At 40.6% G+C, this 15651-nt stretch overlaps 1 protein-coding gene across 3 annotated transcripts in view; it reads left to right on the top strand.

The window, feature by feature from the left end:
- Positions 1 to 121: 121 nt before the first annotated feature.
- Positions 122 to 15651, top strand: part of LOC110979645 (uncharacterized) — a 38219-nt gene continuing 22689 nt past the window's right edge. The window contains exons 1-4 of one of the 3 annotated variants that reach the window (XM_087137356.1): positions 122 to 252; positions 2236 to 2347; positions 3326 to 3496; positions 13135 to 13543. The gene's annotated coding sequence lies outside the window, so the exon portion shown is untranslated. Of the gene's footprint in view, positions 253 to 1537; positions 1623 to 2235; positions 2348 to 3325; positions 3497 to 13134; positions 13544 to 15651 lie in introns of those variants that run through there. The other 2 variants (XM_087137349.1, XM_087137354.1) reach the window with 2 other exon arrangements.

Raw genomic sequence — 15651 nt, 5'->3', positions numbered from 1 at the left:
TGATTGGCTGAAAGTTTGTCAATGCCCTGTGCCATATACGTATGTAAATGCTATGGCGATAGAGGGCGCCCTATGTGACTTTCAACAACAAATTATCTGAGACGAAGGTAGAACGTCTTGCGTCTTAGCGAAGAGTGGAATCAATCTGTTAGTTTCAAGTGCGTCATGATAACACTCTACCAGGTCTGTCACGACCGTAGTGACTGAGTGGGAAATCCTTACTTTTAGGACACCTCCACCCTCTTGTATTAGGTATTGTTTTTAACCTTACAACTGAATCATGTTAGGCTATAAAAATAGCCCAGGTGGACTTCCTGACCATACTGATAAAGACTGGCGTCCAACTTGGCCTAGGCTTAAAAGACAGGCCTACTTTTTGCAGCGTAGGTTGGGAAATTTCCCTTTTACACAACTGAAGAAAAAAATCAAATAGGCCAATGCCTTGAAAAACTCCCAAACTGAGCTTTTGTTTTCAAACTTTCCAATTTGAGGTAGGCCTATCACTTTAACTCTTTAACACTTTAACTTTAACTCTGTAAAGATCTTTTTAGTATTTTGAAGTGTCAGACAAAACTGACATGCTGCCAACTTTTAAAAAGGCATGAAATGGGTAACTTGTCAATTCATAAAGTTTATCATTTGAACTGATATACACTGGCTGTCTGTTCGATTTATATTCAGTGATTTGACGTATATGAACATATGTGATCTTTTTAGAGATTGCTACGGCAGAATACTTTACATGCCAGGCTCTAGAGTTTGGGGGGCAGTAGTTTTAGCTCAGAATACTCTTTGTCAAAAGCCCATGGCACGTCCTGCCAAGTTTTTCACCCTGTTTCAGGATAAATCCAATTGCTTGTTAGGAGCTGATCATAATGTGCAGAGTACATGCCCACACTGTCAATTTTTCAAACTGTAAGAATGCAGAGATGGTAGCTTCTTCTGAGACAAATGTTAGAATGGGATTTCCATGGCAAAACTGATGTTTTCCCTTTTTTTTAATTTGCAGTCTTACTGCCTTTTCAAAACCATTCGTCTCTGATGAGATGACCTAGAATTTTCAAAACTAAGCCAATACCACCATTGAACGTTTGTCTCTCCTTATACGCATGTACGTAAAACAATTCAGTGAGGAAGCTCACATACAATCAATTAAATACAGGTGAGTCACAGTCTATACAGGTACGGTTAGTGTACGTTTACTAGCACATGTACACCAAGTTGTTATGATATGGTACCACAGAGAGGCTTTTTCCACAACCCATCATAACAACATGTTCACGTTTGCGCATGTAATATGCATGGGATGGGTAGTTAACATCAGGGTCAGGTTTGCAGGGTGTCGACATCAAAAATTTAAAAAGTCGGCTCTGCTTTGTAGAGTTGAGGTGAACACTTGGCAGTATGCTGTGATGCACGCACTTCTATGATACCATTGCAGTCACCCATATTGCACTTGGTGTTGATTGGAGTCCTGCAGCTGATGAATTGAATTCCAGTCAGCTTAATGTTGGGCTTGGTGTCGTCAAATTCGAATTAGCTCTGCACTGAAGATTTAATCATGGAAGGGTGGACATTGTTTTATGGAAAACATTGGATCCACTGTGCCGAAAATACAACAGGTTGGTCATTGTTATCTTCAGGTTCAGAGTCGTCATGACTTCTGCTAAAACATCCTGTAGCTTGTCATGTTTTAATTTTTTTGTCTTAAGTAATCTCACGGCAAGATCGAAACTGGTTTAATACCACCTGCCATTCAATCTCATCTAACAGTCTTTGTGGCCAAAAAAACTAATGTGGTAGCAACACAAGTTCTATCCCCCTCCTTCCCCAAGTATGAAGTGGTTGATTCGTCAGAGAGAAGTCATCAGCTAGATAACCTCTTCAGTCTCCAAACAAAGTAATCTGGTGGTGAATACTGCTAAATGTGGGCCAACCAGAGGGGGGAAAAAAATCCAACATCCACCTGACAACAGGCCTAGAATATATCCTCATGTTGGATCGCTATTTACATAGGATTGCAAAGCTTGAATAACCTCTGTCTGATAAGCCGCCCTGTGCTTCCACCACAGCAACCAATAGTCCCTCCTGTTTGCCCCTTTTTTTCTTTCTTTTCTTTTTTTTTGTTCTCCTAAATTGAAAGAAGAAGAGATTACCACAATAATTGACCTAGCCATGCACTAAAGGTTGTGCTCATCAGACTTGCACAAAACCCCCAACTTTATTTGTTTATAGTTGAAGTGCATTGTCAACATGTACAGCGGTGTGCCGCAGAGGAGACACCTTAATCGGCGTTCACTCAATACGCATCCGTCCGTCGCATTGATCGGCTGCAGACAGGCTGCCTGTAAGTCCTCCACTTTCTCATGTGTTTCATTGAATGTATGATTTTCCTTTCTTTTCTTTTTTTCACTGTCGGGTAAGAGACTGAATTTTCAACACGCGACACTGTGTGTGCTATTCAGTGTGATGTGACTTCATCTATATGGGGTAGATTTTCTAGGTGCAGGGAGTTAGGCACATTGAGTGAATGTACATGTACGTCTGCAGACTAAATATTTGCTTAAAGGTACTATATATATGGCTGAAGGTTTGAATGGGGTCGTTGGAAGCATGAAGTTGTGAAAGGCAAGGACTCATGATGTAAAAAGTAGGGGATTCCCCAGTGGAAGGCAACATTCATATATCCTAAAGCTAAAACAAGTTTTTAATACTGTTAAAGTTGACTGACAAGCAAAAAAACCGTCCTACTGATCACCATGATGCTTCTGGCTGCAAAAGTTTTGGACTTTCCTTGGATGTCAATGATTATAGGATATCCTAAGTTAAAGTGGTCATGTTACTTTCTGTACACCTTGTTACGCAGATAATCTTTTCAAGCTATTGAAAACAAGGATAACTTGCCAATAGTTTAATCTGATTATTGTCATTTATTGTGAGAAGGACCTCTGGCCAATCACTTCATACATAACAGCAAAAACTCCAGCCAAAGTTTTGTTTAATTTCTAAAAACCCTAAGTTTGCTTGTATTTATTTAACTCATGCTACTTCTTTTCCATTCTGTATCAATTTCATTTCCCTATTTACATCAGTGGAGTTTTATTTCATCGGTTAGTTTTTCAAATAAAGATAACATTTTTGAAATGTTACTGACATTTTTTGTTTTTAAAGTATTACCCTCCATTGTTATAATCTCAAAGTCCAGTTTTATACTAATCATGTGTATATGATGTTGTGGATGTCGGCTGAAACTGACTAGTTACATGTAAATAGAAATTTCTTTAAAATTTTATAAAGGTGTTCTTCTCTTCTTGCCGTTCAATAGATGAATGTGATGATCCTCCTTATGTTCAACTCACATGCCAGCGGCGTGATGTTTGTAAGCTCACAGGAACCGATCAAAATGTAGCCAGACAGCAAGCCATTAATGATGGCATCAACGATGGCAGGGGAAACCACACTTATCCCACCTGACATATCACATGACTAGAAAAAGGTGAGCGGACTTTATGTTGTGATAAAAGACATTAATTTTGTGGATTCCTTAATGGCTTTGTAGCTGAAAACCCAGCAGAATTCGGGGCACCATGTCGACTCCAACAGAATGCAGTAATATACATGTATGGCAGATTGTGGGGCCTGCCAAGCAGATCATTTTGTTGCTCAAATCGGCAATGTACTGTTGTAGTTGAAGTCATTGAGCATCGTTTGTAATATTAGGAACACTTACAATTGAGAACTTCACTGGTTTGAATGCACAACTGATTTTCATCTGAATGTGCACAAATTGTCAGTGACAGTTTTCACAAGGTATGACAGTGGTAGTCAGCTACATGTGCCTGCCACCCTTTCACTCTGCCACTGTTGAGGGACTGCTTCTGCATGGAGTCCACAGGCACTGCTATTCAACCGTGAGAAATTTAAAGTTTATTCATATTGTTTCAAGTTGACATTGACAGGGATGCAGTTGGTGTTTCTGTTGTCTGATTAAATAGAATCAATAGACACTTGCACCCTTCTAGATTATGCTTTTGTAATGTAGACGTGATGAGATTGTGAAAATGATAGTGAGCTTTGAAGAAACGTGACGGTCCATCGAGAGCTTGTTCTTAACCATTTTTGAGTGGTGCGAGCATTTCAGCCACTCACAAGCACCTTGGCTGCAAGATCTCTGGCACTGTGCTGGCTTAGGCTGTGCCTAAAATAATGGGCTTTAAGAGTTACAGCTGTGTCTATCATCAGAGTGTCCTGCATATTTTCATTTGCTGCAGACCTAGACCTACTGTAGCCCTAGACAACAGATTTGGGTACAGTCTTAGTTTGATTAGTGACATGTGATCACTTCCCTGTCATTTACCTTCTCCAATTTGCCAAAACGCGCTCCACCCCCACTCCAACCCACTGGCTTTTAGACTTTCAGGACAGCACAAATTATTATTATTTTTTCACGCCAGCTGTTCCCCTCTACATGTATGTTACACCCAAAGTTGCCTCCCTGTTTAAAACCAGAACCGTAACAACACCAAAAGTGAGAAATAATTTCCATTTGAAAAGGAAACAGAAGCTATACGTAGGAAGGAAGGTGAGACTTCCTGAGTGCACCTAATTCTTGTTTGCTCTCTGTCCTCGCTCCATCTCCTTCTGGCATCTGTGCAGTTCTCACCTCTCTGTTCTTACACCCAGACAAGCCCCTCCTCTCCCCTATCGTCCACAAGATAAATGCTGGTAACTACAAGTGTAAGAACCTCCCAATTACCATCCAATTGAGTGGAGGAGTTGTTCCAATTGACTCAGTTCCTCCAATGGCGGGAGTGCTAATGCTATGGCCCCCGTGCTGGAATCAATCACAGCGAGAGCGCAAGGAGAGCGTTCTTTCACACATCCAACCCCCCATCCCCCGTACACTGCAGCCCAAATAAATTGCTCGCCGCGCGCCGACTGCTCGTGTATTATTTGTCTCCGGCCGATGTTTGCCCCTCCTGATATTTGTCAATTATTTTATTTCCCGTAATGTATATCAATCAGTAACAGACCCTCCAAGATGTGAAGATTTTTTTTCTTTTCCTCTCTGCATCTCAACCGTGGCGACTCAACTATTTATATTCCTCCATACATCTAATGGATGACTGATGCTCAGTCAATACAACAGACAAGAGAGGTGATTGAATTGTGCTGCGCATCGTATGTGCCTCAGCCCTACCCCTTATTACTTTGGTGTAGTGGTAACAACGTTACCCTCAACGGATGTTTTACTTTTGGGGTAGGGGGGAAAAAGGGAGACGTAATTTTGCGTGTATCATTGCTTTTAGTGAAATGGAGCAGTTCTGTTAAATTGATTAGCACAGCGAGTCCCTATAGACTATAGTAATTGATAGGCAACATGGCTTTACAAATGTAATTTCCCCCATCACTCTCCTGCCTTGGCTCGTGCCTTGTCGGCGCAGGCAGACCACCTTATTGCTTTTGATTATGTTGCCCCTAGTGTCCGATATGAAGACTTGCCAGTTTTGCATAGCACAACAGTGAGCGAGGAGAGAGAGGTGTCGAATGATGGACCCTTGATATTTGGAGTGGCAACTTGGCAATTGTTTAAGTTGTGAAAGATGGCTGAGGTTTCGCTGTCATGTCACACAGTTGCCTGCTGTGCTCTGGCAGTCTGGTATTAGGAGTATCACACTGGTTGGATGCCGTGAAGCAGAGAAAGTGCTACCAGGGGTGTGTAAGAAATATGCCTGGCCCCTATCCAGTCCCCTTGAGTCAAGTAAACAGGCCACGTTTGATGTATGAGGGCCGCCCAGCTGGACGGCAGAGGAAGCCTGCTTCAACCATGAGCAGTGAAGAGAACTAGCACTGGCTTGTCTGGGCAAAATAAACTATTTATGGAAACATTCTGATCTTGTATCGGTACCTTTAGGACATGTACAATTTTATTAGGATAAATTGCCACGCCATGTACAAGACACTGACACTAAATAATGATACCATACTTGTTTGTGGTCAGAAGTTAAATCTTGAAGTTATATGTTTAAGTTAAGGCAGTTGTAAGAATGAATTTGTTTCAGCAAGTTCTTCAAGTCAAAAAGTTCTTGTCATTAAGACAGGAATCTTTTTTGAATCATTGCAAGTCTGAAATTTTGATTTCAGCTGAAAAGTAAGAATGATGCCAATTTCAGTGTACTGTAAAACACAGATAAAAAAATACTGCATCAAGATAAACATCCTAGTTGCTATTAAGGAAGACTTTGGAAATTCCTTCTTAATTGAAGCATGTGTCATTTGTTTCCATTTGTGCATGTGCATAAACCAGGCAAGATAATACTGAATTCACGGCCAGTCTTCATTTTGTCAACAATCACAGAATCAGTAACACCTTCAATCCGACAATTTTTGCAATGACTGTTTTTTTTTTTTTTTGTTTTTTTTTGCTCAGAATGAAAAAAATATTAAATCCCACTCTTCCCGACAGTTTTGTCTAAATAGGTTTCAACTTCAACCTGTCTGCCACTGTTCCAAACTTGGCTCAACCAGGGCTGGGATTCAGCAACATCACCCAACATTTTCAGAGTTTATCTACCGTCAATATTTGTCTTGCGAGCTATATTGTCGGATTTGATAATTGAGGGGCCGATTCAACAGTTGCCGTGGCATTGACGTTGGTTTTGTTCCCCGTTTGCTCCCCCCTGTTCAGGCAACCACTCAGCCAGCCATTGGCAAGTTTCCCAATCATCACCAAGCCCCTGTACCCTGGACCCCAACAAGAGTTGACAAAGGGCATAAAATAAAACAGGAATCTGTCTATCAGTACACTCTAGCGGAAGTGTGAAACATCGAGAAGATCAAATATTGATTACAAAAAAAGATCAAAAATATTAATATGGGAAAAAAGATTTGGTTAAGAGTTGCTGTTTAACAAAAAGTTTGACCTGTGTGTACTTTTATCCGGGAAATTTCATTTTCTAATGAACTCAAACTCTCGATAAGTTTGCTCAGATAGAGCTTTTCAAATCCTCTAAATTCACTTCTGTTGAGAAGACTAAACTTCCACAAACGAAATTGATCTCCATGTAATATTAATAGTGGCTGGGCTCATACCGTCGTCAGGCCTGGAAATTCGGCCGAATCTCACAGTAAACTGCTCACTAAACTAGTGAATATTTGCAGGTTCATGCAGATTTCCATGGATGTATTGTTGTTATTTTGTTCAGATTTTTACTGCAAAATGCTCTTTGCTTACTGTTTCCCCAACCTGAGCAACACTTCCAACAGTAAATATTTGCAATAGTAGCATACGGTGAAATTAGGCAGTGGCTGCCATGATGGCATAGCTTGGCCTGAATACATTGTTGAAAATAAACCCTGGTCCCTCTCAAGTTAATATACCCCTGTTTCCTGTATATGTTTGCATTTGTACCACACAACGCCAGAATTCATTGTTCACAAAAACTGTTGTCACTCCACGCTTGCCAGGGATTTCAATCAAACAAGCCCGAGGACAGCCCAGCCAGAAATTGCTTTGAGAAAAAAATTTACAAATTGACAAATACACTCTACTCACTGGTGCGACATGACACAGTGTGCACAATCAACAAGAATAGGTGGATGGAAGCAAAACAGACAGGGAAAGGTTTGGAAATATAGAAAATCCATAAATGACAAGATTGCTCAAGCTTCTCAAATGAAGGGGAGGGTTTTCTTGGATATAAACCAACAGCGTGAATGGTTATCATTGATGTGTGGGATGGTGGACGAAGAATAGGATTGTCACGTTCCCAAAACAGAGTGTGGTCCTGAACAAGAAAAACCCCAAAGGTCAGCAAAGTTCGGTTGAGGATCGGGTTTCCTATTGTGGGCCGGATAGAGAATGTCTGTCGCAGAGATTTACTGGATTAAGCCCCCCTCCAAAGAAATAACAATGTCTATTTATGTTGTATTACTGAGCATTCTGTGAAGTTGGTCCTTCTCGAAACATTGCCGTTGACTTTTTGGTCAGCGTTAATCTTAAAATGCATTTGGCATTGAAAAATCTGAGAGTATAACTTCCAACTTACTTGTTTCAGGTGGGCAAAGTTTTGTTTTCTGTATCTTGGGCATCTTGATCAGTCCTTTAGCACTGTTTTCTGCTGATTCTAACTGTCACAGACGGGGAAGAACAACCCATAATAATAATTTGAGAGGGAAAATCTGAAATCATTAGAGAATCATTGAGAACCTGTTTATGGGGGCCAAAAACAGGAAGGTGTGTGTAAGGCAGAATAGCTAACAGTAACTGTCAAGTCGACTGTATTTGGACAGCAAAAGACAGGTTTTGAAGCAGTTCTGTGTTTGTGGGAGTCCTGCCGGTACACATTGCCTGCAAACTGTACTTGTCACATGCATTCATGCGCGTTGTAGCAGGGCAAAATGCTTGTGTGGAGCACCCCTGTTATTGGCAAATGTCATCGCCAGCCCAAATGTAACCACAGCTACATTAATGCAATAAACACTTATTATGTTTGGAATTAATAAACAATATGTAAAATGTGATTCTCCCTGCTGCTAAAAGTTAATTCTATTAAAAAACCCATTAAGTTTGACTGTTTCCCAGAAAAATTGTAAGTCATTTGCTGAGCAACTGTAACATACTTTGGTAACTCTTGATAAAAGAATGCTCAAACTAAAATAACAAGAACATGTACGTGTGAAGTCCCAATTTTCTCCTACAAGTGGGAAATACGTGCAGTGTTGGTAAAGGAACTCACCAGGAGCAATACCGGGATCGACGGTGACAGGGGAAGGCCTTTAAACTTCTCCTGTATTATTCTTGCCAAGATTGTTACTGATTGAAATCACTCATTCAAATTTAATACTTTGTGGGTCAATTTTGTCTGCGCGAGGAACCAAGTGATGGAAGCGATGGATCCTAGTCCATGTAATGTTTAACATGTGATGCCGTCAGGATTTTATTAATGGATGGGAATACCCAGCATGCCCAGCTCAGTGATTGATCTTGGTTTTTATTTCCTCCAAACGATTTTTCGTTTCGCCGCTGCTTTTCGGGCTGAACAGAAAAGTGCATGTGGGGGACTGGGTTTGTCATCAAAGTGTTTTTAAGGCAGACATTTAAATTTATATTTGGTAGTGTGCAATGCAGAATACATATTTGTGATTATTTTGCAAAACATCATGCTTGTATGGGTTCGTTGTTCACAGACTTTACATGTTAATGAAGATTATCGGCTCCATTTTGACCTGAGTAGAGTAATACCACTCGCCACAAAATTTTCCGTACTTTTTAACTTTTAGTAGCATGAAATTTATTTTTTTTTCAACCCCTCCAAAAAATTTGTGGCATGACTTTTTTGTACGTGTTAATCTACAGTAATTGGTCCATTCAAGTAACCACTGACCGCCAGCCGCAGTTTACCAGCTAGTGATTGGCAAAATATCCGACTGTGACGTAGAGACAGAAAGGTCTATACATGTAGTTGAAAGACACAGCTTAAAATGGCCTTGAAGAGGCAAACATTGCTCACAGATTCTCATCGAGTATCTCCCTCTTTCCACAAATTACTTAACGTAATACCTAAGGCGCATTTAAAGTTGTAGAGAAAATCTTGTTGCGACACCAGTAAGCATCCTTAAGTGTCGAGTGTTAGAGTTGTATAGTCTGTGGTACATATGCACATGTCTCATTAGTGTGACCTGAGTCCAGGTCAGGGCCAGACACCCAAACTATTGATAAGTCATTAGCCGAGTGTTGACACAAGGAGATCATTGTGTTTACACTGTAGACCCTTAATGCAACACCTAACAACAACCATTACATCATCCATTGAACTTTTCTTCAGGTCATTATTTTGGTACTGATACAGCTTAAATGGTCAGTGGCTGTGCATCTGTGCATAGGCATTATCAAAGCAGCTTACTGGTGTATTTTCAACACGGCACTTTTTGTGTGAGGGGTTCTTGTCTTGTGATGCCCACTTTATACTATATGAGCAAATTGCTGGACTGCTTATCAAAAGCTTTAGCAGAGTCAATATTGACCAAAGTCCAAAAGGGCCAACTTTTTTTTTAGGACCCAGCCATAAGAGAGATAGGGCCGAGATTCATGGGAATGGTAGCCTGTGTCCTACATGTACATGTACTTTACAGTTGTAATGCCATGAAGTTTTTATCTTGTCGGGGAGAACACTCACAAACTTACAGTATTCCTCTTTCAAGTTCCCCAAGGTTCCCCCCCCCTAAGTATGGTTGTCTTGGTTAAATGCTCTGTCATGTACAATATACTGATCCTGGAAAATAACAGATGTGAAAGTTTTTAAGAATGGAAAAGCCACAAGTTAAATTAACATTTAAACTGCAGTTAACAATTTGAGAAAATTGGATTGCGTCCATGTAATCAGGTGAATTGGCTTAATGCATGAACAAGTGAGGGGGCTGTTTTCACCAAGCAGCAATCCGCGGGGGAGGGGGGTAAGACACTGTGAGCATGTGAAGGGTGTACACTGTTCACGTATTTCCAAAACGTAATCCGTTTGAATGTGTTTTTGACAATTCTACAATATCAAAGTATGAAAACAATCTACCAATTGGCCTTAAACTATTTCTTACAGAACTGATTTATTACGTTACATTTCAACTACTGGTACATAAACTCATCGAGTGTGACTTTGGGCATCCATGATGGGGGGAATGCTAAAAAGTGGTGCTTCTCATATTTTGTGTTTGATGGCATACATGTACATTGTACGTCCTGGTGGCACACATTGGCTGAGTTCGGGTGGTTTGTTCCCATGTATTCACGAACAGCTCGATTTGTTGTTCGTGGGTTGGCTGCTCAAATGCTGGAAACAAACAAACAACCGGTTATTGATGGTAGTTAGTGACAAGCAGCATGCACATGGCGGCGTCCATGTACATGTAGGCTACATTATTCAAGAGTTAATGTTTGGATGGGCTGAATTCTTTTCTATATAAACATTCATTTCTGTGTTACGGAAAATAATTAATGTTAATTTTGCAAAACTTCCCATTATCTATGGCTTTGGAAGCCATCTCTCTACTTTTTGCAGCTGTTCAAAAATCAGAATCTCTTGAGTTTTTCCGTGTGTTCCTGTAAAACCCTGACGAGGAGGTGGTGTGTGATCCTGTTCCGAGAACAGTGTTCTTGAGTCGTGTTCCCGCCTTTCGAGTGCGAGAACAAGAAACCTGTGTCAAGAACAGGCCGTCCGAACTCGACCATTGTGTTTGTATCATTGACAAATCTAGCCATTGCAGAAGTGCTACAATACGTTTCTGCTTGTCACCAGCAACGGCATGTTTGTGCACTGAGTGGATACTGTCAACTCTCAGCAATGCTGTCACACAGTGTCTTCTGTTTTTATTTCTCAGATATTTGGGGTTTGGTAATAGGCAAGCAGTGTTGCTGGGTTTTGATGTAAGGCTTATGGCTTTTTTCAAATCTACTCCACCTTGAATATATGTCTGTTTTGTAGAAATGGACAGTAGTTTAGTCAGACTTTGTATGATGTCGATGGAATCACAGAGTCTTTGCCCCTGCAAAGTCTTAGCAGAAACAGCATTTTGATCAGTTGGTAGTAGCCTCGGTCTTCAACTCTGAATTTCTTCCTGGTACTTATGAAGAGATAAAAGAAAAACTTTGCATTCACGTAGTGCCCCAGCCCCCCCCCAAAAAAAATTGCCAGCCTACATTGCACACTCACGCAAACATGACACAGACAATTAAATCAATGCTGTGTGCAGTTTTCATTGTGGGGCGAGCAAGTGGCCCCTCCATGCAGTGTCAACTTAGCAGTGGTAATTTCCTCCGCAAACTACACGTATACACGCCGTATGGTTGTAAGGCGGTGCACATTTTGCTGCAGCTCGTGCACACAAGCCAGTCAAGTGCTGCTGAATTCTGAAGGAGTTGGAATTGATTTGAGGTGGAAAAAAAACCTGTCATTGGTACATTTCATGGAAGAACAATTTGAATGGTACTTTTCTTTATGTAAAAATTTGAAAAGGTAAATTTAAAAAAAATTAAAAGCAGCATTACACTTTGAATGATATGATTACATAGCGTGTCTTTCAAACCTCCACATGCCTTCTGGATTTAATCATAATAGTAAGTTTCGGTGAATGAGAACATTTTCTTTGTGTAAGTGGTTTTGAGATGTTAATTATGTTAAGTCTGATTAAGTGAAAAAAAAGCTGTGGATGTGTTGCATTTTATCTTGATTAAACTTGTGTAAGTTTTTATCATCTTTTTGCTTCTGTTGAAGGTTTTCCAGTAAGTCTCATTCTCAAAAGCTTGGCTTCTTTCCCTTGTGAGAAGAGGGGAAGGAAAAAAAGAGATACTGACGGGATTGCAGATGAGACCCTTGCAGCCGTGTACAAATTGAAATAAATCACCCAAAATTGGTCCTTCAGGTCTCCCCTTACGTGCAACATCGCTTTACGCTCTTATCAAACTGCATGCCTGATAATATGTGACATATGCACACCACAGCCCCACGGTGTTTACCAACACACAAATGGAACTAGATAGGAAACACACAGGATAATTAGATTGCCGGTGCACTTAACAAATTTCCCCAAGTTGTGGATTTAACGTGGAGAGGCCGGGGCCGTGGTGCGCCGGCGTGTAGGACAGGCACCCACACTAATAACCGTTCCATGACATGAGCCTGATGGAGGTAATTGTATTGAAGCTGTTCACCCACTAATAATCAATGTAGTCTGTTACAATTGCCATTTCTCCGCCTCCCCTGTTCCCCACTGCCGAGGCTGAGATTCAATTAAGACAGAGACATTGTTATTTTTTGTTCTTCTAGTGCCCCTTTTTTTAGAGGGTGCGGATGAGCACTTACTTCACCCAGTGTGTTTGTTCATGGCATTGCTGGTGATTCTCTGGGAGGTAATTGTCTTTGCTTGGATGGTCTTGTCGGCAGAGGTGAAACAGTAGTGTTTAGTTTGTTCCCTGTGGGACCAACTAACAAGATCCAAGTTTGTTCCACCTTTCAATTGTTTCCTTGTCCAGTGCATAAGTGACATTTTCCCTTTTTTTCTACCAATATGTTTATATTTCCAGGGTTGTGGTCAACCAATAAAGTAGGGACAATTCTCATCATTCTTTGACTTTGTTTCCAGCATGAGTGGCCAGGGAAACCTGCTGTTTAAAGACCGATTTGTTCCTTGTCAAATGTCAGCGCATGTTTGTTATCACCATACCATCACAGACTTCTGATTGAGTACTTCAGCAGCGTAGCCACCTCCTGACATGACTTGCTTCTCTCTGGGGTCAGACACAGATGCGGTGAAGTTATTGGTGTTGTAAAGGGGCAGGCAAGCTAGAGGGGGCATTTCCTCCCCCCCCTTCCTGGAGAAATGGGAAAAAGGAACAGGAAAACGGAAAGAAATGAGGTAAAGGGATGGAAATCACCAGCTTCCTTGAAAAGTGTTGGAGTTGACCCCATACTGTCTACTACTGACAAGTGTTTTGGCCCCTGCTTCCACCTTGAAAGAGCTGCCGCCCCTCCCCTTCATGATATCTGTGAATGTAAGTTCAAGGACCTTGATCTGATTGGTGAATAGTTCATTTGAAAAGGTATTGTGATACGCATATCTAATTGCAGTCTTAAGATGTTCCAAAGTACCGGCATTTATCGGGTGAAGAAGTTACTCCAGGGAAGATAGCTTTTGTTTCCATACATATGCCGGTATTGTAAGACAATCAGTTTTCCTCCTTTGCCTCACTGTGCATCTGCAGCAAAGTTTCTTTGGCAGGTCTTAATGAATAATGGTGTGTCCAGTACACGTGTACTGAAGGTTAAATCTTTCTCCATTTTTCTCTCGAAAAAACATCACCTTGTTTCTGCTTCCTTTTTCCACTCCTCTGGTACAAATTGTCAGCAGTAGTGTTTTCAGTACCGGAGCCCATTGCAGTTCATTAATCACCGCAAATTTGCAATGAAATATTAACTGGCCACTTCCATTAGTGGAGAATATTGTTCTACTCCCGCCTGGCCATGGCTTGAGTCATTAAACAACGAAGTACCACAGTGCAGATAACCCGTCAATATATCAATGGAACCCAAATATTTGGGTTCCATTCCAGACCTGTGCTTGGGCAGTAAAAACAAGAATCGTAACGAGTACACGACAGAAAGATATTGATGCAGTCAACACAATTCCTGATCTTGACCATAAGCTTGTTTACAGGAAGAATACGATGTCATACATTACAGTGTAATTACATTTCACTTCACACTTGCTACAGCGAGTCATATGGAGAGGTTGGTTGCACTTTTCTTTAAAAGCTCTTCTTTCAACTTTTGATAAAGTTCCTTCATGATTTGTTGTTTAATAACATGACCCTACTGAATTGAAGTTACTTCCTAAAATATTGCTACAGAAGCTCAGCCAAAGTGTACAAAAACTAGGTGATTTGCATGCAGCACCATTAGCTTAGCCCAGGTTAAGTCTTGGAAATTTGTTTTTGTTTTCCGGGCCTGGAAAAGTCTTGGAATTTTTCAAACACCGTGTGTGATTTCTATTAGAAACAAGTGCATGAAACGCATGATTTTATTAGCAACTTTAAAGTCTGAAAAGTCCAAGAAATTTCATCGTTAGGACATGGATTTTCATAATTTGGTCATGGAAAAATCATGGAATTCCATTGTCTTGTACATGTAGCTGCAGGAACCTTGTTAGCATTGAATGAGATCACTATACACTTCTGTGGAAACTCTTTTTGTTTCAAACATTTTGTTCATCTCAATCTGGACATCCCACAGCCAAACAACATGAACTTGGTAGATACCTGTCGAAAAATAAAACGTGATCAACATGAAACATGACTTCAAAAACATAAGGAACCACAATAGAATTGTTTACGTGTACACAATTGCAGCTGTCTTGTCAACAAAAAGCCCAAAATGCCAGCTGCAATTTTAGACACTTCTTTAGAACAAATTTGAAGGTTTGAGTCAAGTCAGTTCAGTTCTATTTCGCTTTTATTAAAACTGACGCTGGAGAAAAATATATTGCAACAATGACTAAAAATCTTAAAAGCTGTCCTGGTGCCAAAACAAGTTAATTTTTCCCCCTTCCTTTTCAACCAGCGGAGAAGCCTGTATCTTTTCTGTCGGTTCCCTTTTGTCCAGTAAATGCCTCACCCATTGTCTGTGCAGCAGTTCCTTAAGTGCCAGGCCCATTTTGACCAATCAAAAGCCAATCTTCCCATTTTTGTCAGCTGCAATTTAATCACTGACATTCAAAGAAGCAGCAAGAAAAATACCCCTAAGAGGCAAGGCCCCATGGCTATCTAATTTTTGCAGCTTTAATGCTGCATTTACTTCCAGCATCTTTGGGATAAGCTCCACTCAGTTAATTCAATTGAAGCTGCTCTTTCCCTTAAAAGTCACCATATGCTTTTGGCCTTGTGTGACGATGGTTGAGCCCGCTTGGCTGCCAGAAATCATGATTTGATTTTCGTAGTCTGTATGGACTCGAGAGTTACTCTGGCTGTGAGCTTCTTTTTATGGGAAAAAAAATTAAGATGGGAAATTTTCTGCTTTGTACGCAAATACATTGAAAGGGTGTTACATGAGTGAACGAATGCTAGAAAAAGCATTAAAATTTATAGAGTCTAAAATTAATTTGGAT

The sequence above is a fragment of the Acanthaster planci genome, linkage group LG01, assembly GCF_054643075.1.
Source record: "Acanthaster planci isolate LZ-2023a linkage group LG01, COTS_SCS, whole genome shotgun sequence".
Lineage (NCBI taxonomy): Eukaryota > Metazoa > Echinodermata > Asteroidea > Valvatida > Acanthasteridae > Acanthaster > Acanthaster planci.
Note: the sequence above shows the minus strand (reverse complement) of the source record. Positions and strands in the feature narration are given on the sequence as shown.